The 15,348-nt window shown below is 37.1% G+C and overlaps 2 protein-coding genes across 4 annotated transcripts in view; one reads left to right on the plus strand and one right to left on the minus strand.

The window, feature by feature from the left end:
• Positions 1-5,708, minus strand: part of fhl2a (four and a half LIM domains 2a) — a 68,322-nt gene extending 62,614 nt beyond the window's left edge. The window contains exons 1-2 of the mRNA XM_062069812.1: positions 5,437-5,708; positions 5,240-5,305 (exon numbers count right to left, since the gene is read on the minus strand). The gene's annotated coding sequence lies outside the window, so the exon portion shown is untranslated. The remainder of the gene's footprint in view (positions 1-5,239; positions 5,306-5,436) is intronic.
• The window catches only part of nck2a (NCK adaptor protein 2a), a 63,631-nt gene continuing 53,528 nt past the window's right edge, over positions 5,246-15,348 (plus strand). For all 3 annotated transcript variants that reach the window (XR_009828648.1, XR_009828649.1, XM_062069809.1), the window contains exon 1: positions 5,246-5,502. The gene's annotated coding sequence lies outside the window, so the exon portion shown is untranslated. The remainder of the gene's footprint in view (positions 5,503-15,348) is intronic.

Consider the following 15,348-nt stretch of genomic DNA (forward strand, 5'->3'; position numbering starts at 1 on the left):
GAAAACATGTTTTTGGCCAAAAGTTAAGGCATGCTGTAAATTTAAATGTACAATCTGCAAAATCTTTAATTTAGACTTAATAACATTAATTTCTGGAATATTTGCATGTTTGTGACATTACGGTATTTGCAAATGCATTGTACAATTTCTCATTATTTTCACAGTAAAGTCATGTGTTTTCTATGTATTATAATCATACTAATTTAGGTTATCTACTGTTTCTTTAACGTTGCTATTTAACAATTGCTTGCTGTAGTTTTTAACGTCATTTTTTACAGTGTACAGCTAACATAATAACCGGTAGATATTTCAAAATATTACACAATTTATTTTACATGGGGAATAGTACAGAGATTCAAATAATATTACAACATCTGTACCATAAAAGCTGACAATAATGATAGTAATATTTTAGAGCTTGTGGGGACTTTTGCAAAAAGTGGTGTAGCAATGCAAACATGTGTACCACTACTTTTTTTTTACCAGCTGTGCTAGAGCAATCTGTATGTAATAGTAAACACTGATTCGCAAAGAATAAGCATGTGCTTCTGCTTAGTATTTCTTATGTCACTGCTTTCCAATTAGCAATGGCATGAATGTCATGCTCATGAGCGTAAAGGTGATTAGGTCCACCAAGGTTTGGCTACTTAAACATGGCTAACCCCCTTCCCTCTTCCTCCCTGAAGTTCCACAAGTCATGAGACATGCAGCCCAACACTGCTGATGAGTGACTATGGAGGCCCAGCTCAGCTTCAGGGATGCTCTGCCCTCTTGTGATTGAAACTGGAGCTGGGAGTGACAATCTCGACAAAGCCAAACAAACCTACAAACCAATAAAACACCACTTCTTCCATTTCCCCTCATTGCTATTCACACAGTAATCAACTAAAGAATTAGGACACCAGTATATTCATCATAATGATATACAGTGATACCAAAAGTTGCACAACTTTGGTAAGAAAATATGGCTCAAACTACCTATTTTTTTATTTTCTTTTTTTTCAATTTTTGACAATCTTACAGACTTACCTTGCAAAAAGTTGTCATGGGCACGGCAGTGACATATTTGGAGGGTATTTTGTGCCACTATTAAATACATTTAAGGCAAAATACACATTAATTGTTATTATTATTTTTGATGGGTGACTTTGACAGACAGCATAATTATATAAAAGACTATTTAAATAATAAATAATGTAGCTTAATAATTGCGATAAATAAAAAAGATACTTTTTTATAATTATGTATTTTTTTGAAAATAAATATTAAATTACTAAACAAAAATATATGAAAAGTATTGAAATATATCAAATTAAAATACAATTAATAAAATATAGTAATGAATTAATAATTGTTGCATATGAATAATTTTAACAAATAATGATAAAATGGTCATGAAATATATATATATATATATATATATATATATATATATATATATATATATATATATATATATATATATATATATATATATATATATATATATATATATATATATATATATATATATATATACACACACAGGGACGTGCACATGATTATAGAGGGGCAGGGGCTCAAAGTCAGAAAAGGGCAGGAATTTTTTTTTTGGTCCTTTACACAATATGGAAATTAATGTAAAATTAAATTTGCTAATAGGAAGCTAACTACTTAGCTGTGTGTCCTTTGTAGGTAAAAGTGATTGCCATTTCTTTTGTGTCAACAAATTATGGTCATAATGAGTTAATTCACATTATCATAGGCTTGGAAGACATGAAAAGCAACAAAACACTGGTTTATTATTAGGCTATTTTTTGTTAAAGATAAGCACTTTAATATTGAACATTGAACAGTGCAACATGAACTTTGAAAAAAAATACAAAAATAAATACCCAAATGGAAAAAACTTCAATGTGAAAATCTGTCCTTCTTCCCTTAACTTGATGAAAACACCATCAAGTTGTAACTTATGGTCTATCTCACTTAATGCTCAGACTAAACAACTGAAACCCAATACAGGGCCAAAAATATGGACCAGGGGCCAGTAGAGGGCTGTATCCTTTCTTTTTTTGGCATTGGGCTGCAGGCATAATCAACATGAATCAAGTTTAAATACAGATGGCAATATTCCTAACAGATAACCTACATCTTATATCCCCAGAATGCTGAAATTATTATTATTATTAATAATAATAATAATAATAATTATTATTATTATCATTATCATTGTTCTTCTTCTTATTATTGTTATTATTATCATTATTATTATTATTATTTTGTTAACCCACACAGTAATAGCAAAGTCACAATAACCTTATATCTAAAACTCTACTGTGAGAGAAATGTAATCCACCGTAAACGTGCATTTTATTTTGAAAATCAACCCGGTGTTTTATTTTGTACATTACTTCCTGTCCCGCACGATCCGCTCTGCTCTGTGCGGACTTATGTGCCGTGCTCAATTGATGCGCCGTGTTTGATTGATTGATTGATTGAGACTTTTATTAGTAGGTTGCACAGTGAAGTACATATTCCGTACAATTGACCACTAAATGGTAACACCCGAATACGTTTTTCAACTTGTTTAAGTCGGGGTCCACTTAAATTGATTCATGATACAGATATATACTATCATATATACTATCATCATAATACAGTCATCACACAAGATAATCACATTGAATTATTTACATTATTTACAATCAGGGGTGTGGAGGGAGGGGGGGGGGGTGGATATGGACAGCAAGTAGTGGACATAGAGAGAGAGAGAGAGAGAGAGAGAGAGATCAGAAGGCATAAGAAAAAGAATCTGCATTTGATTGTTTACATTTGATTATTAGCAATCCGGGGAGGGTGTTAGTTTAGGGTTGTAGCTGCCTGGAGGTGAACTTTTATTGCGGTTTTGAAGGAGGATAGAGATGCCCTTTCTTTTATACCTGTTGGGAGCGCATTCCACATTGATGTGGCATAGAAAGAGAATGAGTTAAGACCTTTGTTAGTTCGGAATCTGGGTTTAACGTGGTTAGTGGTGCTCCGACGTCCGGCAAAAACAGAAGCTGACACATTGACCAATAGAATAATACAGCGTTTTTCTGAAATATTACCCATATTAGATGCTGAATAAGTGGACGGCGACTAGACCATAACTCACAGGTTCAAGTTGCTCCACTGTCACGTCTGAGTAACCCTGGCTGCAGCCCGCAGATCGAGGAGGGGCTAAACGTTTAAAGGAAGCGGCAGGCTCAAACAACCCGGTATTACAAGAAAACGTGGAGTTTTTGTACCGCTGTTTTTATTTTTTTATTTTTTTTACATCCCTGACAGGAATTTATTAATGTTGTTTAAAGAAAAAAAACACACACACAGGCAGAGGGCACTTTTTAAGACGAGGCAAAAAAGGGCAGGGGCTCAGGCACCCATATGTGTGCACGTGCCTGTATATTTTTATATATATATATATATATATATATATATATATATATATATATATATATATATATATATATATATATATATATATATATAATGATATACAACAATTGTATTGATCAATTGACTTTAAAAAAATCTGTCATATAATTTTATATTAAAATTGTTTTTTTTATTTCGCTTTATATTTATTTAATTTTGTCACACAGAAAAATCCTCCATAGACATCATGATCCACAATGTGTCGCTCTTCCGTCCCGGCAATGGTGACGTCACTAGTGGGACAGACCACACGTCACAGGCAACTCAAACCGGAAATCACTGGTACCTTCAAAATAAAAGTTTAAAATACCTTTTTTGACACTGATACAGTGCTAATAATAATAATAATAATAATAATTAATAATAATAAAAGGTATTATTAAATCATAATCATGCAGAAATCCACAGTTAAGCTCGTGGATGCTACACTGTATTCAGAATTTAAAATTATGCATTTTATAGCATTAGGAACCAGTAAGCTGCATCATAATACTGTATATTGTATCATCACTGTGAAATGTGTTCTGTATATAACCACTAATTATATAATGGTGCATTTGTGTTTTCCTGCATTGCCCAGTACTTAAACTACAAAAACATTTAACATTTTATGATGTCAGCTCTGGGTCAAAGTTGACAGTGTGTAAATAAAGAGAAGTAATACTTTTAGAGGTTTTCTAAAAAATACAATCCTGTGTAAATACGTATAATGGGGAGACACGAAAACAAAAGTCTACCAACATTTAAAAAAATAAATAAAAAAAAGTTAAAGTACCACTGATAGTCACACACTCTAGGTGTGGTGAAATTACCCTCCGCATTTGATCCATCCCCTTGTTCCACCCCTTGGGTGGTGAGGGGTCGGGAATCATTTTGGTGATTTAACCCCCAATTCCAACCCTTGATGCTGGTGCCAAGCAGGGAGGTAATGGGTCCCATTTGTATAGTCTTTGGTATGACTTGGTTTAAACTCACGACTTCCCAATCTCAGGCCGGACATTCTAACCCAGTGGTTCTTAACCTTGTTGGAGGTACCGAACCCCACCAGTTTCATATGCGCCTTCACCGAACCCTTCTTTAGTGAAAAATAAAATGTTTTTTTTTTTCAAATTCAAGACAAAGCTATGTTTTTTTACGGGTACACAAAATGAACTGTGCATGAACATCGCCTTGTTCAAAGAACAACACAAACACAGTGCATGAACTCACAACAAATTACACACCTGCAAATCACATGGAAAATTAGAGGGAACATTGTTTGGGGGTATCCATAATACGCCAATAGGGAGAAGTTTTTATTTACACGATGAGTTGGGTGTGTCTTGACTTCAGCGGCGGAGGCTCCGCCGAACCCCTGAGGCCGACTCACCGAACCCCTAGGGTTCGGTCGAACCCAGGTTAAGAACCACTGTTCTAACCAGAAGGCCACTGGGCAGTTACGTTGAAATGTTTAGAGTTTGGGCGCTAATGACTACAAAATCAGGACTCTGCAGCAAAATGGACCAGACCACACTATTATTCTCACTACCAGCTTGTGCATTATTTAGTCGATATTTGAACATTGTCTTATATTATGTTCACATATTGCTCACAGATTGTTGATTACACGTTTTTAATTATATTAATTCTAAGTTCTTGCAATAAAATGTAGTAAAAATAATAGGTATAATTATAAGTAATACAGGTCCTGTATTTACTTGGTAAAAAAGACCCTAATGGAACTAGGACTCTGACAACATTTTTATTTTGAACGTACACTTGAATGTTTTACATTGAAAGTGCTTACCGGATGTACACAAGTCAACCATTGCGAGCTTGTTCCTCGTAAATGCAGTGTGGAAGGGTGAAGGCACTGAAACCAGCCACAGAGAAACAAGTCAGCATTGCTTGAACAGTTAGTCTACAATTTATCCAAAAAAGGGTGAAAACAGTAAAAGTACACTGTTTGGTGTAAATTAAACGTCAATTATCCAAGTTTCTTACTTGTTAGCTAGGCGGCTGTCTTCTGGTTGCTGAGTGTCGCTGTTTCTCCCTGGAGCTAACACTAAGGTAGGCACGCACAGACAGCACAACTTAGCAACTTTTTACCCGGAAAAACACACCTGCTTGTTGTGGTAACTTCTTTTTTGGGAGGGTTGTTCTTTGAAAACAGCTGTAAAAGTTGGGGGAGAAACGCCTGTGTGCTCTCGTCACTTTTGCGGTTTTTGACGCAGGGTCTTTGTCCAGCAGCCGGACGCGGTGCTTCCTCATCCTCCGCCGCTTGCTCCGCATTTGGCCCTATTTTCTTTGGAATATAACATGCAGTTTAATTTGATATCCCCATAAACCACATTTTCTTGAATACATCCAGGTTAAATTACAACATATATGCACAGGAGCTTGTTTTTAAATCGAGCATGTGTGAACACAACTGGACCTATTTTCTTGCGGGTGTGCTTTTTTGTTAAATAATTGTGTTAAATATATTATGATTGTGTTGTTTGTGTTGACAGCTTAACAATGAAAAGCATTTGGTCAATGTACCCTTATGTTGCTTCTAGTGTCTCTCCATAGGAACTACAATGCTGCCCAGATTTGGGATCTCTCTTCCATGCCCATCAGATTTATTCATTTTTATTCATGTTAACTTTAGAGATTTAAGCTGGCGTTCTGCAGGTTTCAGAACATGGGTAACACACTTTGTATGGCGCACCTTTTTTTTTTGCCGACCCACCCTTCTTTTATAGGCCACTGTGATAGTACTAGGACAAGGTTCGCTTGGCATGTCAGGTATGTGGAAGGTGAGCAGAAGAAAGACTGCTCGGAATGCATTGCAGAAACTAGCTACATTACCTCATCGAAACTTTTGCATCCTGTATTATTCTAAAAAAAAACTTCTGTACACAGCCCCAGGCACTTTCCCGTTGGCCAAAACGAGTACCGTATTTTTCGGACCATAGGCGCACTGGATTATAAAGCGCACTGTCGATTAACGGGTCTATTGTCATACATAAAGTGCACCAGATTATAAGGCGTGTTAAAGGGGCCTTTTCTACATTTAAAACACTTCCTTGTGGTCTACATAACATGTAATTGTGTTTTTTTTAGTTAACATTTTGCATAAAGTATGTTTTACAGACCGTTTTCTAGCTGCTTTCTGACTATCTATTCAGGACGTGGGCGTTCTTATTTATGTTGCTCCACTTTGACTCCCCGTCATCTTTCTTTTAGTTTTTAGCACTTCCATAGCGAGTCTACTGACAAAATTAAGTTTGAACTATACACTAATTTTCGGGACTTACGTTGATCCCAAATACAAATCAGCACATACTAATAGGAAATAAAAGTTGGTTTTGCATAATAGGGCAAATCAAAACACCAGATAATGTCTCCTAATAGGTGGTATTTTGTGGTTTTTACACCATAAGCACGTACTGTGCTTCACATACGTTGAAGCTAGGGCTGCAACAACTAATCGATTAAATCGATTATAACAATAGTTGGCTATTAATTTAGTCATTGATTCGTTGGATCTATACTATGCGCATGCGCAGAGGCTACTTTAAAAAAAAAAAAAAAAAAAAAAAAATCTATTTATAAACTGCAAAATTTACAAACAGCTGAGAAACAATAATCAAAATAAGTGTGGTGCCAGTATGCTGTTTTTTTCCCAATAAAATACTGGAAAGGATAGAAATGTAGTTTGTCTCTTTTATTCGATTATCAATCGATTAATCGAAGTAATAATCAACAGATTAATCGATTATCAAATTAGTTGTTAGTTGCAGCCCTAGTTGAAGCACAGTACGTCTGAATACAGTTGCCGTAATAAGGCACACTGTCGATTTTTGAGAAAGCAAAAGGATTATAAGTCAATCAATCAATCAATCAATCAATCAATGTTTATTTATATAGCCCTAAATCACAAGTGTCTCAAAAGGCTGCACAAGCCACAACGACATCCTCGGTACAGAGCCCACATAAAGGCAAGCAAAACTCACCACAGTGGGACGTCGATGTGAATGACTATGAGAAACCTTGGAGAGGACTGCATATGCCCCCCCCCCCTCCCCTGGGGAAAACGAAAGCAATGGATGTCGAGTGGGTCTGACATAATATTGTGAAAGTCCAGTCCATAGTGGATCTAACATAGTAGTGAGAGTCCAGTCCATAGTGGGGCCAGCAGGAAACCATCAAAGTGCGCCTTATAGTCCGAAAAATACGGTACGAGAAGGTACTCTGTCATTGTAGCATGACAATAAACATCCGCAGACATTAAAGTTAGCTTACCTTTTTGACTGTGCATGCTGCAGTGTTATATTTCACTGACTCTACTTGGCTGAAGTGCTTCATTTTCTTGGTGCCCTAAGTCGACTCTTGGGTAAAAATGGTCTCAGTTGAAGATCTTCTAAATGACAGGCGCACTTGACCGGCTTAGTAGTCAAAGATCCTCTCTATAAGAGACGTGATCTGCTGTTTTTCTAACTTGAACGACTGCAAATATGCTGTCAGAGATCCTTCATAAGACAGACTACTCGGCTGTTTTTAGGAACCTAGCACTAAAAATGCCAATTAAAGATCCCATAAATGACAGGAGCATAGCTAAGAAGATTAGAAGTAAATGCATTGTTCGCCTCCATTGTTGTTGTTTGTTAGCTTGTGTCATTGCGGAATGATGCCTTCAATGCGGCATGTTTTTTTCACTTCAGCACCACACAATTTTGAAGTGCACTAAACAGAGGAGAAGAGCTGTGCGTTGGAAAAGTGGCATTAGGAAGGGATTGTCTTGGACTGGCCTGACACCAACATTGTTGCTAAAACACTCGCATTGATGCCTAATGGAGCTAACTAAAACCACAAAATGCCGTACTCCCTTATAGAACGTGAAACAAAACATGACTGGGTTATGTAACATTGCTACTTAGTATCTGAAACTTGTCCCATCCAAACTGTCGTGAAATTAAACGTCTAACAAGACCTGCGATGGATTGAATGTTTAGTAAATGTATGTTTTTATAGAGAAATATATATTTTTTTAGAGAGCCTTCTTTGAGATACAGTAGTTAACTTGTTGTCTTGGTGTTGGAGCTATACAATTACGGCCAAAATATTAATCACAATTATTTTGATCAATATTGAAGTCACAATTAGGAAATAGACAGTGTTTCCCACTTGCAGTAATAGCGTCCCGGAGGTGGTGTTAGGGTGAACGTGACGTAATCATGTTGTTTGTAATGAAATAGTGTAATAAAAGGGCTAATTAAACATTATCCGTGTAGTCAAAGAAAACTGTTTGTGTTTTCGTTCATTACCAGTATTAACATTTCATTGTTTTCTCATTATCATTCTCATAGCCTTGTATATCCAATGTTGATGTTTTTTTCCAGGGCCATATAAAAACAGCCATACGTCATCAATTGGAAATCTCCGCTTGACCTAAACATGAATATTAAATGATTAAATACAAAAATATAGTGCTATTTAGTGTAACGGTTGTACTCACATGAGAGTCCTTCAATGTGCAATTACATTCTTGCATTCCCTGGGTTCATACACGTGCGCAGATGCAGGGGTGCATAAGTTCTAATGGGGAGTACGTAAAATGTATTTTGACTCTATTTAGCATGATTTAGTCCCGCTAGTACAGGGGTCGGCAACCCAAAATGTTGAAAGAGCCATATTGGACCAAAAATACAAAAACAAATCTGTCTGGAGCCGCAAAAAATTAAAAGCCATATTACATGTGTCATGAGATATAAATTTAATTAAGAGGACTTAAAGGAAACTAAATGAGCTCAAATATACCTACAAATGAGGCATAATGATGCAATATGTACATATAGCTAGCCTAAATAGCATGTTAGCATCGATTAGCTTGCAGTCATGCAGTGACCAAATATGTCCAATTAGCACTCCACACAAGTCAATAACATCAAAACTCACCTTTGTGCACTCATGCCCAACGTTACAAGTGTGGTGGACAAAATGAGACAGAAAAAGAAGTGGCATAAAACACGTCCTAGAAAGTCGGAGAAAGTTATACATGGAAACAAACTATACGGTGAGTTCATGACCGCCAAAATTAGTAGGACAAAACGGCGCTCACCAAATACTTGAATCAGTGAAGCATGTTTAATATAAACAGTGTGATTTATAACAATTAGGGAGGTTTGTGTCATGTTTGTCCTCCTACAGAAACCATACTAAAACAAAAAAATAGATTTTTTCCCCTCATCTTTTTCCATTCTTCATACATTTTTGAAAAATCTCCAGAGAGCCACTAGGGCGGCGCTAAAGAGCCGCATGCGGCTCTAGAGCCGCGGGTTGCCGACCCCCGCGCTAGTAGGACTTCAGAGAGACAAGCAAAACAGTGTTGTGCGGGTGTTAGGGATGTAACGATATGAACATTTCTTATCATGGTTATTGTGACCAAAGCTAAGATGTTAATGTCTCATGTTTTTATGTTAGTATTTGGGCTAGCGAACTGGCGCCAGTCAGTCAAGTTTATCAAAGTGCAGTTATCAATCTCGTTTTTTCCACAGTTTTAATTAAAACGGTAATACTCCCCTTCTGAAGTTTAACCACGATTATTATTATTACCATTTTTACCTGTCCAAGTATCCATACCTGTTCATACCTAGGTGTCCATGCCTATCGTCGTTTAATAACAGTGGTGTGGTCTTTAACGCATGCTGAGGACTCAACAGAAGTGAAAAGAGGCGACCGGTTGCAGCAGTCCCGAGAAAAGTTTAATTGCCTGTGAGGTGGTTGGCGTGGTCATGGAGTTCTGTGTCCATACCCAATGGCCTCTGGCGACTACCGCCCACGCCAGTCGCTTCATGGAGTTTCAAGCCAAGCCACTGATGCACTTCTGCCGCGCTGCTTTGAAAGTGCTTGATTTGATTTGCAGCGGAGCTTATTTTTTAAATATTAACATCACAGGCGTTCACCCTCATTTAATCATGGTAGCCAAAATTGTGATTTAAATTCAATTAATGGTGTTCATCTGTTTTTTAGTAGTGGTGTAATTTGGCTTTTCACAGGAAAACAAGACTAACGAAAAATGTTAGTCACAAAAAATGTTATCTCTTATTTGACTGAAAAAGAATACATGATTTTATGGCATTGTAAAATGGAAACATTGTTGTATTTGAATTAAATTAAAATGTAAACTTTATTGCCTTGTAGTGCCAATTATTAGATCCTTTTAATTGCTTGTTCTGAGTTTCTCTTGATAAATGCTAAAGATCTAGAACTCCTAACCTTAACCCTCTTTAAACAAAATATGCCCACAAATCATCATCATTCTGTGTTCCATTAAAGTACCAGTAGAGTGAAAAAACAAATTCCCTCTATATTGAAGCTATTATCATATATGTCTGATTTAGGACACCAACATTTTGAGAGATAATGAGGAACCCAGTCACATGATCACGTGACGTCACTCTAGGAACCAAAGATCCCTTCCCTATCAACAACAATGCTAATAAAGCAGACTTTGTGAGAACCAACAACTATTACTTTTGGAAAAATTATGATCCAGGACCTATATTTTTGAGCCCGAACACAAAGAGGATGAGCAATAAGTTTTAGAAGTTGAGTGATGGATGCATTTTAATTGTGACACTAGCATCCGCAAACATACAAACTAACAATAACAAACCAAAATAAAATAATGTATTATTTTAACTCTCGCTAGGATGCCGACCGATGGGACGCTCACATAATTCCGTTTAGATAAAAAAAAAGTTCCTGCTTGAAGCAATGATCAGCTGTTAGCTTTTTTACCTCAATCAAACATGGTGGAAATACCTGTTAGAAGTTACCGCAGTAGTAAACAGTAGGGAAGCAACAACGCTTGGTAATATCCTGCACGGAACAACCTGCCTTTATTGACCGCGATCCTCCGTGTGTCTGTGAACGTGTCTGTGTTTGTGTAGGTTTGCGTGTGTTTTTGTGAACGTGTTTGTGTCCTTATGTGCGCGACCTCCCATTCCACCGTTGCAAACTCAGGCTCCTCACGTCGTAATTAATGTCCAATGAGCGTTGTGCCTCTTCCCCCTTACACAGCTGGAAGTGCAACCCAGAAAACAAAATAAAGAAATATGGCTAACACTAGCATAAAAGTTGAAACATAACACTTAAAAGGAGCACCAACTTTAGTTTCACTATTTACTGCAGCTCACCAATAATACTGACCTGATTGCAGACTTACGTACGTGCCAGCACTCACAAAATGTCTTTGTGACTGAACTACAGTATTAGTCCCGACACTAATTTCTTCAGAAAAATACATTTTTATGTCTAAATATTTTTAATCAGACTTTTTGTTTTTGTGTCTAACAAGATGAATCTCCTTTGATGTAACATCTACTAAAAACTCTGCATACAGACACTTTGTGTTCAAATATTTTTTGAGTTTTGGATAAAAAACAATTTGTTCCTGAAATAATCTTTAAACTTGTTTTATGTGTTGGTACACATTATTTTACAGTACATTAAATTCAAACTGCACTTCTATGTACTTTTTATTGAATATAAGCTATTGTAGTTGGGTTTTAAAAAACTCCACAATCTGGGTCACTGCTTGCCGTTTGCTAAAGAACTGGCGTGAAGCACTGATGAATACAAGTAATTAAAAATTATATGAATAATAATATACCATTTAAAAGTGATGTTTAGTAAATGTTAACTTGAAAGAAAAGTCTTATAGTTTTCAGTACACCACTGATACTTTGTGTACTGCAGAATGTTTGTGATGACAAGGAAAAAAAACAAAGAACTTTGAGAGTAATAAAGTTATATTCACCCCCACAAAACGTACTGAAAAAGAAGCAAAAGTGTGGGCCAAAAACCAGGTACAGGCAGTAGTGTGGGTTACCTGTACCAATGTATCTCTGTTAAACACGATTATATATTTGAACAAAAAGACAGTTGTCAGCTGTTAGCATATATTACCTCGATCAAACATGGCGGAAATGTCTGTTATAAAATGCTGCAGTCGTAAACAGTAGTGATGCAACGGTACTCGCTATAATCCTGCACGGGACAATCTGCCTTTTAATTAAAGAAAAATAAAAAATCTTGATATTAATCTCGATCGGATGATTTGAAAAAATTATTTGTGATTTTTTTTTTTTGCCACAACGCCCTGCCTTACATTGAATATTGACTATTAACTATGATGTTTGATCATTTTACAGATTAAACGCTAACCCTAACCGTCAAGGCTAAACCTAACCCTAGCGCCAACCTAACTCCGAACACTAATCCTTAACCTTTCCCAAACAAAACATGCCCATAAATCATCATCAAGCTGTCCAAACTAAAGAACATGTTGAGGATAGTGGGTTCTAACATGCATGAGTCCACCATCAACCACATGTTGTTCCTCCGCAATCCGTGGTTGTCAGCACAATGCCACTAGTTGACTGATCAAGGGTACTGTAGATTATCCCATGAATTGGTCCCCGGGTCTTTGTTGGTGCAAATAATTTAATGAAGAGCATTGCACAGATGGGCACACTGGTGACTAGCGCGACCGGGTGGCGAGATAAAGGTCACCCTATTGTTATTGTAATCAGCTGTAATCTGGGCACTGGGCAGCCATTAAACTGGCAGTGTTTACTGTTTAAAAGACAATGGAGCTCACTTCTTCTCGAGGAAAGAGAAAGAGGATTTATGCTACCACCAGCATCTGTCTGTATTTTCAACGCTCGGTCGGCATGTTAAGCTCTTTGTTCCCGAGTGTTCTTCGTCTTGTACCAGAAGTATGTTTGTTCTGGCTGGGCCGCCCTTCATCTCTGTCATCAGCCACCCCTGCTTGAGTTCCTAATACCTCGAATTGAAGTAACAGTCTGTCAAATTGCGCTGTGCTTGTGCTACCGCTGGGCACCGGGCCTAATCCTGCTCTGGGATTCTGTCTGAGGGGGAGACAGAGAGGGGAACTAATGAGAGAAGGAAAGCGAGAATGAGTCAAAGCTGGTTCCAGTATGTGCGCACTATGTGGACGCTTCAGTGATGTCATAACAGAAGATCGCATAGGAAGTGAAGAAGAGGTAGACAAGTTGAAATATGATACCAAGGCCCGAATGCAGCTGAGATAGGCTCCAGCACCCCCCGTGACCCGGAAAAAAAAGAGAAACAATCATAAGAATCTTTGAAACACACACAAATATGAATATTGGCGTCGGAAATAGCCACCAAAAATATTGTATTTTTTCAATGTTTGTATTTTTTTGTTGCCAAAACTTGTTTGCTGCCAATACAAATTAAATTTTTTGTCAATTTTTTTTTTTTGATACAAAATCTTACCGGTAGTGTTCTGGCTCCATAGTTTTCTTCTTGAAGTAGACAGGCAAAAAAAAAAAAGAGCCCAGCAAAGCCGAACACGGATGGCATCTTGAAATGTAAACAAACATTTGTCGCATCCGCTTTGCGAGGTTTGATGACGATAACGATGATGTTTGGTGGGTAGCCCCACACGTGACGTGAGTGATGGATTGTGCTCCCACGTCACAGTATTGATAGTCGATAATTTGGTGAAAAACAATGCGGTTGGCTCTTGTGTGGAAAAAAAGAAAAAAAAACAAGCGGAAATTTGAGGTCCGTGACATGACTGTGTTTTATTGAACATCACTTTATATCGGAACGCATTATATCGAACTTTACCTGTCTTTGGCAAATCCAATGTAAACTAGCATCAAGCTCGTACATTTTGGAAGAGTGTAGCCTTATTTTACATTTGAGCGTTTTCTACCAAGTATACTTCTATTGTTGGTGTTGAAAATGGAAAATATGTGTGAGAGGGAGTTTGGCTAATTGGCACATAGACCCCCAGGATGTAGGTCAATAAAGGTGGATTGTTTCTTGCAGAATTATACCAAGCATCATTGCTTCCCTAGAAGAATAGAAGAAAATATGCAACAGCTGATCAGCGTGATCAAACTCAAATAAATCGTGATCAACAATCATGATCATATAATCACCCAGCTCTCGTCAATTTAGGAAAGACACTTGTTTCTTTATTACTTAACACTATAATTGATAAGTTGCTTTGCTTACTTACCGTATTTTCCGCACTATAAGGCGCACCGGATTATAAGGCGCACCTTCAATGAATGGCCTATTTTAAAACTTTGTTCATATATAAGGCGCACCGCATTATAAGGCGCATAGAATAGACGCTAAAGTAAAGGCTGGGGTTAGTTTATGCATCCCGTAGTTGCGAGACCTTTTGTGGCTCAATATTGGTCCATATATATGGCGCACCAGATTATAAGGCGCACTGTCAGCTTTTGAGAAAATTGGAGGTTTTTAGGTGCGCCTTATAGTGCGTAAAATACGGTACTACTAAAAGAGAAGTAGCTAGTATGTTCACTGTTATTCAATGCCAAAATTGTTCTATAATTGCATTAAGAAACATATGTTTATTGTGCATAAGATTTTATGTTAAAATTAAGCCAATTACGAAATACATTTTGGTACTGGTATTATCGCCCGATTTTCTTGAAAAAGTATGTCATTGCCATTGTCGAATGTTGCATTTTATTGCCAATCACAAACTTCTCCTCTGGCTGACACAGTATTCATTTTTAGTGCCCTGGCTAACAAGCAGCTAGCAGCTAATTATGTGTCTACATAAACAGTGTGGAGACGCTCCTCTAAGCTAATAATAACCATGGAGTATCAGGTTTATCCTCTCTTCTCTTTCATCAGCCCTATGTATGAGTTCTATATTACTGATATTTCCGATAATATTTCTTAGGCTGGAGCTTTCTTTCCATCTAATTTTTCTGTTATCAGTTTTTCTAAGCTATCTTTTCTGATGATATGTCCCGAGAAACTTCAGCTACTTCTTTCGAATCGTTGCATTAAGAGTTATTTTTGTTTTTGCCAGCACTAGCACCTCTTTGT

This window comes from Entelurus aequoreus, linkage group LG14, assembly GCF_033978785.1.
Source record: "Entelurus aequoreus isolate RoL-2023_Sb linkage group LG14, RoL_Eaeq_v1.1, whole genome shotgun sequence".
Classification (NCBI taxonomy): Eukaryota; Metazoa; Chordata; class Actinopteri; order Syngnathiformes; family Syngnathidae; genus Entelurus; species Entelurus aequoreus.